This window comes from Tenebrio molitor, chromosome 8 (genome assembly GCF_963966145.1).
Source record: "Tenebrio molitor chromosome 8, icTenMoli1.1, whole genome shotgun sequence".
Taxonomy (NCBI): Eukaryota; Metazoa; Arthropoda; class Insecta; order Coleoptera; family Tenebrionidae; genus Tenebrio; species Tenebrio molitor.
In genome coordinates, this window is record NC_091053.1 from 4,677,765 (window position 1) to 4,690,783 (window position 13,019).

Consider the following 13,019-nt stretch of genomic DNA (forward strand, 5'->3'; position numbering starts at 1 on the left):
ATTCCCCCCGATAATTCCCAAATCCCTCAATAAATCAAAGCGCGACTCCGGTCGACAATACGGAGCGGCAAAAATGATTTTCCTAATGATTCTCCCGACTTTACCTTCCGGAATACGAGAACTTTTCCCATCACGACCGACGAATCCGGCGTCATCCGGAAAATTTAATTCAAAGGCGAGATTTAAAAGTTGACCGGAGCGCTGATTTCTGGAACGCCGCGCCGGGATTCACATTCAGAGTGTTTCTTTTTTTCGGTATTGTTCCGTTTCCGGTCCGATTTGGCAGGAACACGTTCATCTGTCACGTTCACTTCTGTAAGATTTAATCCATTAGGGTTGTTTCGAATCACGCCTCCGGAATAATTTCGTTCGATGCGTGCGTCAAGCTCTCCCGGAGTTTTTCGTGGAAATTTTTTACCAAGTTGTATTGTCACTTGTTCATAGTAACGAATCGTTGTCAAATCAATATCGAGCCTTATATTTGCCATCGAATTACGTGAGCCGCTTACAACTATCGCAATTTCGCTTAAAGGCTCACGTCCGGGAAGTTTCCGGATAAAATCCGGAAGTGTATAAGAAGACAAGCAGTTAAAATAACATCGAACTCGGTACAATTTCGAAACAGCAGTAAAACTCCCTGATAACTTCGCGGGAATCAGCCTAAGGGTTCCCTAACGACGGTTTTATGTTTCCCTTAGTCTGTTGCGCTTTTTTCCACAAAAATGTTGTCTTTCCGTCTTGTTGTTGGATTAATTCGAGCCGGATTCACAAAATATTCGTCGTCGAGACGAATAAAATTTTATTGGAAGCTTTGCGGAATTTATTCCGCAACGAAATTAATCAATCAGACTTTGTCGAAGCACACGACGGTTCTCTCTCGTCTTTTTTCTTGCATTTTAATTTTAGAGAGACGAAACTGGAGACAAATCGCGCCGCTCGAATTGTTTTCGCATTTCACATAAGAATTTCCGGTATTGGCTATTTTTGAGTGTTGTCAACCGGTCAGATATAACACCTCACCCCGGGTAGAGCTTCCGAAATGATTTATTTGTTCATCATTACGACCCAAAAACAACATATGCCCAATCAATAAATCCTTGCACGCGTGGCACCCCAGATTTCGGTGAAAATCCAACAACAATAAAAAAGTCGCAATTAATGCCACCCCTTTGGGGGTGTCAGTTAACAGGGGATGTCTGTTGTGTACTTATTTGTTCTTGTGGTAACCACAGAAATGTGCAAACAGTAAGAATTCTAATGTTACAAAAGAGAATCCATGGCTGTTGTAATTTTTTACTAATAATCTTGATAATAATTTGTGTTTTTATTTCATGATATTTTCTTTCAAGTTCCAAATCACATTACTGATATTTTTCTTACTTTTCACACTTTTGCTCTCTTTTACAGTTTTTTTTTGTACTAATCATTTTTTAAATATTGTACACTTTGCTGTTTTTCTTTTCTCTAATTTTTCTTTTACACTGTTAATTTTTTTGTCATACTCTTTAGCAATGCCTCGTTGTTACTACCATTTCTTTTATTTTTCTTCTCAAATATTCAAATTGGCACTATTCTTGCTTGATCCACCATTCTCTGAATTTTTTCTTTTCTTCCTTAATCTGTGCTTGTTTTTCTTCAATTTGTATTATCTTTTTTTTACCATTGTTTTTAATTTTATCATACCAAATTTCAGAGAATTTATATTGTTTAAATTTCTTTTCATAAGTGTTAGCAATACTTCATTATATCTTTCACTTTCTTTATACAGGGTGATTTTGAAAGTTGTGCAGATATTTTAATCACGAGCTACTGGCTTCATGTGGAACTCGGAAAAAATATTTAAAAAATTCTATGTCAAAAAATAAAATGAAATTTATTTTTTGAGCTACAATTTTTTTAAATTGCTTTTAGTTTTCTACGTTGTCCTCCAAATTTCGGTACATTTTAAAAATACATCCTTGTATATCGTATTTTATAAAATGTACGCCAATGCGAAGTAACCTATAGGAAATATGCTTTAAAACAAGGAAACCGCATTGGTGTACGTTTTATAAAATATGATATACAGGGTGTATTTTTAAAATGTGCCGAAATTTTACCTACGAGGTTGTTTGACAACATAGAAGACTAAAAGCAATTAAAAAAAATTGTAGCTCAAAAAATAGATGTCATGTTATTTTTTGACATAGAATTTTTTAGATATTTTTTCGAGTTTTACATGAAGCCAGTAGCTCGTGATTAAAATATCTGTACAACTTTCAAAATCACCCTGTAGAATTTACAGTTTTCATTTCTTTGGTAAATTTCCTTTTTAACTTTTCTTTATCACTATTTCTTCTCATTTTCACATTACTACTGTCTTTTCTCCTTTGTCCAATCTTATGTTCATCTACAAAATTGTATTTTTTTTCCCTCAATTTCTTATAATTACATTTCCTCTCAATTTTCATATTTGACCAATCTTTTATTGGCTTTGTTTATTCACTACAGTTTTTTTTACATGATTCTTATATTTTTTGTTTCTCTAATATTTTAATTTTTTTACACAACACATTTTGGAGTATCCGTATCAATTATCTATTGTATGCAGTACTTATTTGTTCTTGTGGTAATCACAGAAATGTGCAAACAGTAAGAATTCTAATGTTACAAAAGAGAATCCATGGCTGTTGTAATTTTTTACTAATAATCTTGATAATAACTGTAATAATATTTGTTTGCACAACAAACATTCCTTTTACATGACATTACGCAATAGCGTGAATCATTAGTGTAAAACTACGTAAATAACAACAAACCTGTTCTTACGTTTTAATACACGAAAAGATTTTTTTCGGCGAAAGACGGCTGTAAAAATGTAGCAAAATAAGTCTTTTTCTATTTGTTGTTTGTCTTTTACGTCGATGTTAAGTTTTTTTTTAAACAAGATCATGCTCGACCTTTCACGACCTCCTGAAGGTCCGTCATTTTTTCAAATGGAGTCGAAGCTTAACATTCTTTGTGCACAATTAATAGTCTATCTTTTTGCAAATTTAGCCAAAATAGGCTATGAACAAAAAGCGTACGTCTTAACTCATTTCTTTATTTATCGAATGATACTAAGCATTTGAAGGGATGTGAAGGAGTTGCTTCCATAATTTTCCCCGCATTATCTCTACTGTTCTTTTGTTTGGTCTTGCGTTGTCTGTTCCATTTTGTCTAAATAATTCAACAGTTTTCCTTTCAATTTGGCAACGTCAACATAAGAGTGGATGTCTGTTTTGGCTGGAAAATGTTCTGAAAATTTTAGTTGGCTTTGACTATTTTTTTTTAGAGAGGAGAATAGTTATTTACTATTTAGGCAAAGCTTTCGTTCACGAGAATTGCTGTTGAAGTGAACGAAAGCGCCCTTTGGTTACTCTCGAGTGCTGCATTTGGTTTTGTTCGATACCTCCTTAGAAATTGAGTCTGTAACTTTGTATTCAAAATTTTAAATAAAAATAAATCTGGACGGATCCGTTGCTATGGAAAAAATAAAATACAAAATAAACAAAGTTTTGTAACGTCAATAAAGTGGTTATCAGAAAGAATTGGAAAAATTTACGAGTGAATGAAAACCCGTGAGAGAAAGACAGTGAGCGAAAGTGAAGTGAACGAAAGAGAAACCTTCACCCACTGGTGAACAAAGAGATTTTTCATAATACTTCATAATTTGGAATGTCCTATCTGGATTTAAGTTTTTATAAGGAGTAGTGATTATTTGTTAAACCTGTTTTAAAGTACATTTTTCTAGATCTATAATGCTAACATTTTAAGGCGAAATAGTGTATAATGAGGGAGATATCGGTAAATATGACGCAGGGCACTTCGCCACCAGTCTTCTAAAATTAATGTTAATAACCTGTCTGGATCTCAGCTTCTCCAAGGAGTTGCGGTTAGTTATGAAACCCACTTTATAGAGTATTACGCCAGATATAAAACAGGAGAATTTCAAGGATAAATTGTTTGTAATAAGAGACTTATCAGTAAATATCTCTTAGGATATCAAAGTCTTTCAAAATCGCTGTTACGAATTTGGCTAGATTTTAGCTTTACAAGAACCTGCGCTGAGTTATTGGGTTGTTGAAAATAATATATTTCTGGACGTACACTGTAAAAATATGTCTTGGAGAGCGAAAACTCCACTTTTCCGAAACTGCTGTCATCAATTTGGATCTTGGCCTTCCTGATCAATTGTGCACATTTTTTATTTTTATATTTTGTTGGATACCTCCCTAGAAAGTGAGTTTGTATCCATAGTTACCAGTACGTGAAGGTTTCTCTTTCGTTCACTTCTCTTTCATTCACTGGTTTTCATTCACTCTTAAAAATTTTTCCAATTGTTTCTGATAACTTAACTTTGATTTTTTAGAAAACATGTGGTAACTCGCGCCATTTGCATTTTCTAGGACACAATTCTACAACGTGCGCACAAGCACTTTATTGACGTTACAGAACTTTGATTATTTTGTACATATTTTATTTCGAGGGAGGTATCGAACAAAACCAAATACAGCACTCGAGAGTAAGACCACTTTCGTTCACTTGAATTGCGTCGTCCACTCAGCCCCGTTTCGTGAACGTGAACGAAAGCTTTGCATCTCTCGCTCTTACTGTAAAAACCTAAGCACCAGCTTCCTGACACTAGAGACAACAGTGTAGAAATGTACGTGAACCTTTGACAGCTTTTAATCTGGAAGCTTTCAAGCTTAATAGCTAAATTTTCTGCTCTAATTAAGTCAACATATTTGAAAGATCACTCTACACACGCCAAAATAAAGATGGGGAAGTAAAAAATATGTGCCGTCCCCCATTTTGCGTATAAATTCTTGTGTAAAACACCCGACATGGAGTCGTGTTTTCTGTACGAGAACCGAAACCACCCGTCAAAGCTTTAACTAATGAAGTTTAGGGTTCATGTCATTCCCGTTTTAGCCCTTTGATCAACGGAGGACCGAACGATTATATGTGTTACCGTAACCAGGCCAGGTCTGGCTCTCTTTTCCTTCTAAAGTACACACGGCGCTAATGAAATTCGATTTAATTCGAACGAGAAGCCAGGAACCTACCCTTTTCATGCGTTTTTTCCTCGCACTTATTATATTTTCAAATGTATACGGCACATTAGCATATGTATGCCGGGCCTGCTACCGTAAGCAAATAAAGTTCGTGAGGGTGTTTCGCCATTGATAATATCAATTTGGTTCAGAATATATAAAAAATTGTACACACAGCAACCTTAATAAGAGAGCTTTCAAGACGACGGCCACAAAAAATTGTTATGCAGCACCTGTTTCTTGCTCCACCTGCTTTGACTTTCTTCATTCGAAACGTGCAGATTTACCCCGGTGTTGTGCGAGGCTGCTTCGTCTTGTTGAACTATCAAACAATCCATCCTAGGGGCAGTCGCAAGAAAGAAAATTTAATTTTCTCAATTTCGTTGTAGGTCGTAAAATTTTATGGTACTTTAGATTAAAGATCTCGCGGAGCTTATAAATCCTAGTTTACCACTAGCAGGTAATATTTTAAGCAGGGCTAATATGCAGTAAAATGTTACGACCTACAAAGAAATTGAGAAAACAGTACATAAAACATGGGTTTTAGAACTGATCCCTGAGCGATTCCTATTTTAGTATTTCTTGTACTTCTTCTCCTACTTTCATGCTAGCAGTTTTAGTTTTTCTGGGCCACACTGTACACCAAAAAAGCAAAGCCGTCCCACTAACCCGTAACGACCCCCTTTAATGGGCGTATTCATGACGTTGCGTTCATTTGTTTCGTTGGTAATTGCAATTAATTTAAATTGACGATGAGGACCCCAGACATAAACTGTGTCCATTAAATTTCCTGCCCCCCCCCCCATTCGTCCCGACCACCCCGTATACGGTGGATGGGGGCTGGGAGACCGCAGTCGTTGGAAACGGTCGCGATACATATGTAAACCCCTGTAAATCACCCCTTTTCGAGGGAAAACACACACGACAAGATCGCATCCTCCCCATTTGCGAGAGATGCAAAGGAGAATTTATGACGGAATTGTCAAATAAAAGTTGCGACGAGGGTGGGTGTTTCGGGGTAAAAAAATGTTTACGACTTGCCGGTAAATTCGGTTTATTGCACCGTCTGCGAACATCGATCACGGTTTAATTCGGGGCTTACGTTGGGGATGAAAACGGTGTTTGGGAAAGAAGTGATTGTTATTGAATGTTGGGGGTGAATTGGTCGTAAATATCGTCATGGGTTTGGTCGGAAAGCGAAAATTATGCTCTGGATTTTAACGGGGTGAAACGTGCAGTGTGGGGCCGAGTCTATACTTTTTTGCCTTCAAAACGTCTCCTAGAACGTGCTTAGAATGCGAGGTATATAAACCATCAATTGTTGTTTTTGTTATTGTTAAATTAATTAGTGTTTCGTTAATTCATCACGTATCGCTGCACACAGCAAACCGCATTCGCCAAAGTTCACCGAGAAGAACTTGGACGTATTATTAATTTGGAACTTCGACTTGGAATTGTGTAAAGCGTCCAGAACATAATTCATAAACTGTACAAATACCTAAGGGATTGTCTTATGCTCCATAACGCAACGTTAAATCCAAGTTGGGAATACAACGGTTAGAGAATTGGGAAGTTGGTCGCGACGCTTTGAACTGTGCAACAAAATTGCAACTACTGCATATAAGATAGTTTAAAATGGAAAATTACGAATGTGTCGAGGCAAGTCGAAACGAAGAAGTTTTTAAAAAGTTGTTGTAAATTGTGTGTAAATAGTTACAATAGAATACACTTGGTCCTTCGAGCCGGATCGGTGAATCTAAATGCAAAAGCTTGAAATTCAATTGAGTTCTGACAACAGGAAGTTTATTGCATATAAGATATGTAGTTTAAAATGTTTATTTGATATTCTCTGTGGAAAAACTACGAGTGTATCGGTGTCTTTAAAAGTTCTTGTAAATTGTGTATACATAGAATAAAGTGTATTGAAAGGCAAAGTTCAATTCGCTCAGCAATTGAATCGCATACATTATTAAGTGGATCTACATTTGGTCCTTCGAGCCGGACACAAAGCTTGAAATTCAGGTCAGTTCTGACAACAGGAAGTTTAAAATCCGAACTTGTACGATGGATTTAAGTTGCGTAGAGTGAGTGCAAATCAGTTACGAAGTGCAATTCATGTTCTATTAATTGGAAAATATTGTTGGCCGCATCAAGGGATAGAGTTTCATGCCTGGATCAAATTACCACTGTACCAATCAAAGTTTCTGGCACGAACTATCAAAACTTAATTAATGCATCGTGTGGATAAATTAGGTTTTGCAGTGAGGGTAGCGTAGACAACACTGTCTGGGGAGAAATATATAAAAATTGAATTGTCCAAGAAAGGTAGAAAATGAGGTTGAAGTTTTTAAGCGCCAATTTAGATCTATTAGTTCCCACCGTATTTTTTCCTTATTAATTTAACTCGTTGCAGCTGTAGAATGACACCCACAAGAATTCTTCAAATCTTTTTTTAATCTTTGTAGTCCATCAAAGTACACTCCTGTGTGAATCATCTGTGTGCTAGTTTGTTTCTGGGCGGGAGCAAAAATATTTGACGTTTCTATCGCGTGCCTAAAAAAATTTCTAAAATGTTGTACTTTTCATACAGTTTTTCAAAAGTAAAATGTTTTACTCAACTGAGCAAAAAGCGTTTATGGTGCAAAGTTATTGTCGCGACGATCGAACGATGGTTGGTCCCATTCCTATTGGTCCATTTTCGCAAATTGTTGATTATAGACAATTTTGGGGGTGTCTAGATCGTACTGTAAAATTGTTTTGGCAGATTAGAAGGACGAGAAGAAAAGGTAGCGGGGGAAATAATTGAGGATATAATGGAGAATGAACCAAAAACTTCCCTCGTCGTTTATTTCAACAAATGATTTTTTTACTTTTTTTACTGATGAAGCTTGGTTTCATAAAACGGAATATGTGAAAATTAATATTATAAAGCACCTACGCTAAGATAATAGATAATTTAACATATCTTGCACGCTCACTATTCACAAGGGGACACATCCTTTGATCCCTAATTTAAATTTGAATAATATATCAAATTAAGGGAAACCGATCGCACTAATTAATTTGTGACGCCGCACTCTCTTTCCGGATCAATGTAGCGTACCTGTTGTGAAATTCTCTGCACAGGGAAATTTTTCCAAGCCTCCTCGACACCTAGAGTACTCTCGAGTACTTGTCGGCACTCGACCACACTGTCGCAATACCTTTTGTTCCTCCGGTGAAAGTCTTTCACAGTGTGTAGTTTCGCCGCTTCTTACATAACAGTCGAACCATGGAAGATTCACTTTTGTCGACTCTCGAATTCCGACGCTTTCGCAACACTCTTCGAATGGATATTTGCAGTTTATTAATTTTTATGGGCGGCTCCCGGATCTCTTCTTAATTGAATTTTCGTTTCGTAGACAACGTAATTGTTCCGCATTATCATCGCGGTTGATGGAAAATTACCAATCGAATGCAGAGGAAGCCAAAGATGGTGAAAGCGTCCGGACGAAATTAAAGTAAATTGCGTTTGAGGTTTTATTCGATTTGGATGATTTTTTTCCTGGAGGTGATACAAATGGTACCGTTGTGAAATTGAACCGTAAATTTGCAAGTTTCGAGGGGGCGGCTAATTTTGTTATCGGAACTAATGATTCATTAGGACGTTTAGGAGCACCTGTGGACGAATTGATTTCGGAGGTGGTTGGGGGCGGCGCAGGACTGCTGTTTCACCGATTCAGATGGAAACGAGTGCGGCTGCCTTTCAAATTAATTCAGATTATTTGTCTTCCTTTTCTCTTATTGAGCCATTCTTCTTCGTTTATACACCGGCCACCTTCCTAAAGAAGATAAATTTTTACCATTTTTTACAAAAGAAACATTTTAATTCTTTTCTCGATTACTAATTGCGGTATTTGAATGAACCAAAAATCAAATACGTAGTAGACACATATAAAAAATAATTAAGTTTTTGGGGGTAATTTTTGTAAACAACCCCTTGAGTGACACCTACCAAAAAAATCCAGAGCAACTCCCTACTTGTTAGCTGTGACGTGTAAAAGTTTCAGGAGTGTGGAGCAGCTGGAACATTGTTAAAAAAAATAATACTGATAATAAGTCAGGTGAAGCAGCATCGTACAGGGTCGGATATTTGGATGGGTGGCCGCGTTTTGTCCCAACTTGAATACCTCGTAGCTTCATTATTTGATTTGAGTATTTTTTGAGCCGGTGATTGAAAGCGACGTCAGTGTCCCGAAAGCTCTAAATCCCGGTCCGATTAGCGGGAATTAATTCCCATATTTCATGTAAAGAGGAACTCCTGGACGTGCCCGCCATACGCATCGCAGCTGAGAGGTGGAAAGTGTCGGTAACGAGCGTTGACAGGAGCTCGTTAGCGGATTTGCGGCGGCTCTCCGCCGACCGCCCCCGACCTTTGTATGCACCTAACGCAATTACGACCGACAAAAGTGCCATCGATTCGCGGATCTTAATTGCGTTATCGCGAAGAACAGCCCGGGATTTTAATGGGGGGGGCCGCACAAACGCCCGTCACACGGATTAATTAAGCTCCGGTTTCCGGTAATTGTTTACTTTCGAAGTCGACTCCGGCTAGTAAATAATTTTCGGGAAATTTCCACTTTATTAAGACGGAGAAGTGGCGAAGCGCAGAACAACAGGTTAATGGGGAAGTTCGGGATTTTTTTTCGTACATTATTTATGGGGGCGCGTTTATCCAGAGGGATTTAGCGAAAGAGCGGTCGGGTTTGGTTTGTTTTTAGCATAATCCAAAGAAAAACCGAAAGCAAGAAAAGATGTTGCATTTATTCATAACTGTCATGTCCATTCACTGCATGCGCAGCAAAAACAAAACTAATTTGTTTGTCAGGAAATTGTGTTTTTTCGCTTCATTACATATTGAAGAGTTTTTACTCCGGGATAATTAAATCCTTCGAGATAACGGATTTTTTTTAAGCAAATTTGAAATTACATATTAAAGCTCTTGTACTTCCGCATCAAGATCCTGGTAGGAAAACAATAGATTCATCTGCGCCATCTTGGGAATCGTGCAAATAATTTTCGCTGAATTTTTTCAAGGCTTAAGTTATCAGCGAACTCTTGATTAGGGCCTCGAAGCTTTCGTCCTTTATTAGGATACGCGACGAACTTTCGAAATTAGGTAATAAACCTGATCCATTAAAACTTCTAGGTACTACACTACAGGCAGTTTTCTTAATTCAACTTTCAAGGTTGGGCGGCCGCCTCTTTCATATTTAACGATATTAAATTTACGACACTTGTCGATTAGCACGATTAGAGTTGATAACCTGTTTTTAAAATCCGGCAAAAACTGCGCACTAACGCGGATTAACTGAAATTGCCGCTGTGTTGGGTTTTTATGTGATTTATTAGCTGTCATGAAAATGTGGATTGTGGGGGTGGCAACAGATGAACTGGCGGTTTCATCAGTTTTTCACCTGATTTAGTAAAGGGCGTGATGAAAGTTTATGTAAAAAAATCAAAGGATGCTGCTTCAAAGTGAAAAAAATGTAACGGGCCTTCAAATAAATTTATATTTAGAGCAACCTATGAAAATTCAATTGTTTGCAACATTTTTCCAGCGTAGAAAATGACACAAGAAACGTCTTGACATTTTAACGAAATAAAATTAGGTTAGAAAATATTTTTAATTTTTGTAGTGCATTCTCCCTATTCCTCCTCCACGGAATATGACAATATGAAATTGGGAAAAAGCTTACTATGTAACCTGTATAACTCCGGAGAATAATTGGTTACCTACAAAAATTACTTTACACTGTTAACAGAATATGAATGTCGCCTACGCCTACTCTAAATATATATTTATTTGAAGGCCCGATAGTATCAAATTAAAAAAAATAAAATGCAGTATTTTTTGTTCTCTGGGCTTGAGTGGTACCCAAAAACCAGGATAAAATAAATTTGGGCCAAAACTGTCTTTAGTAGCAACGATAATCTTTTGCAATAGACATTATACAGGGTTATGATAAAATAACGCACAAAATTCATAAAACGCACAGTATTAATTTTTGAAAAAAATGCAAAAACACGTGAAATAGTTTTTTAAATTCTGCGTTTTTTAACGTACATAGAAAAAAAATGGGTCAAATTTGTCAAAGTTATGACGTCATTAATATTTTCTCCAAATGGGAAGCTATCGTCCAATTTTTACCCTTTTGCCATGACGTCATTATCTAGTAACTTCACGTATGTTTGAGCTAGGATCAGAAACAATTTTGAATTGATCATAAATAACTATAATGTTTCAAATTTGTTGACAATTGCTTCGAAAGGTTATGTTTGTAATTAATGTAATAAGTGAAAGAAATTAAAAATTGTCAAATTGACAGGAGCATAAAATAACCTCAAAGTGACCATCAATAAATAAACTTGCCTTTTTTTGTTTTTTTCTGTTTCTGTCGTTTCAATAAAGAGAAAGCGAGGAAGGAAACCGTGACGTCACCTCAAAAGGGTAAAAATTGGACTATACGATTCCGATTAGATTATTTGATAGAGCTTATTGCTTATTTTTAAATTAATAAAGAACCAAATAAACTTTATTTTAACAATAACTAATAAATAAATTAAACAATACTTGATGGCAAGAATTTACTATAAAAACTGTTTGACGTGTTTTTGCATTTTTTTCAAAAATTAATACTGCACGTTTTCTGAATTTTGTGCGTTATTTTATCACAAGCCTGTATATTGTATAATAATATGCTTTATCTTACAGGTGGAGTTTTTACCTTAGACCATTGTTTTCGGTGAAAGAAGTAAAATTTTAATCACAAGTGAGATAAAGTACTCACTAGTAAAGTATTTACAAGTGACTAAATTTGACAGCTGTCATTTTACTTGAATGAAACTTCATTTCTTGGATTTTTTGCAATAGTTGCACCTGTAAGATAAAACGTCACACGTGATCGAAATGCCATTATGAAACTCGTGAGAAGTGTCCCACTCGTCCGCAAGCGCACTCGTCGGTCAAATTTCTCACTCTTGTATAATGATGCATTTTTATCACTTGTAATATAATATACTATTATTTTGCCCTACGCGCTTTCGGATTCCTGATTACATTTTTCTTTAAACATAAAATAGCAATTCCAACAAAAAAAACATTTTAATTCCTATTCCCCACCCCTTCCCTTTTCTGTTCTTTCCATCCTCTTCCATTTCTCTTTCATCCATCCTTTTCTTGCTCCTCTTTCTCATATTCTCCCGTTGAAATCCCGTCCCATGAGCATACATTTTTCTCTGTTTTCTGTTATTGTATCTTCGACACCTGTTCTTGTTGTCTTCATCTCTTTGCTGTATATTGTCATTATTTTCCACCATTTATTGCCTATATGTATGTTTCTTTCCATACATTCTTCTTCTCCCTCTTCTTGTCGCTTTTCTTTAATCCCCAATTTTATCTCTGTTGTTATTCCCCCAGCAGCTCTTCCTTTCTTTTTTCCTCGTTTTCCCCATTGACATTCCCATTTGTACTCTTTAGGTAACAACTTTTCTATTTTTCTCCAGCTCCGTTCCTCTACCCATGTCTCTACCAGGTCCACTATTTTAAATTATCCACGTAGTCCCAAAATTCTTCATCTTTTTTCTTCTTAAACCCACTACGTTCCAATATAATACCCTCACTTTTGCCGTATTCGTTATCTTTTTTGCTTGTGTCCTCCCCTTCGTATCTTCTCTCTTGTGTTACCCTTTGTATCTTCTCTCTTGTGCTCCCCTTTGTGCTTTTTTCCGAATCACATTTTTTTTGTCCGTCTACCTTATTCTTTGTTCTTTTCCTCCATCCCCTATTCCTCTTCCTACTGAAAAACCTCTAGTCTCCCCCTTTCTTCACTCCATCTCCACTGTACCCCCTATGTTGTTATTTTCCTATAGCCCACTTTTACTTCTTTCCCTTCTACTTTTCTT

At 36.5% G+C, this 13,019-nt stretch overlaps 1 protein-coding gene across 3 annotated transcripts in view; it reads left to right on the top strand.

Annotated features, from left to right (window-relative positions):
* Positions 1–13,019, top strand: part of LOC138136590 (FERM and PDZ domain-containing protein 4) — an 82,366-nt gene that overhangs the window by 16,873 nt on the left and 52,474 nt on the right. The window lies entirely within an intron of this gene.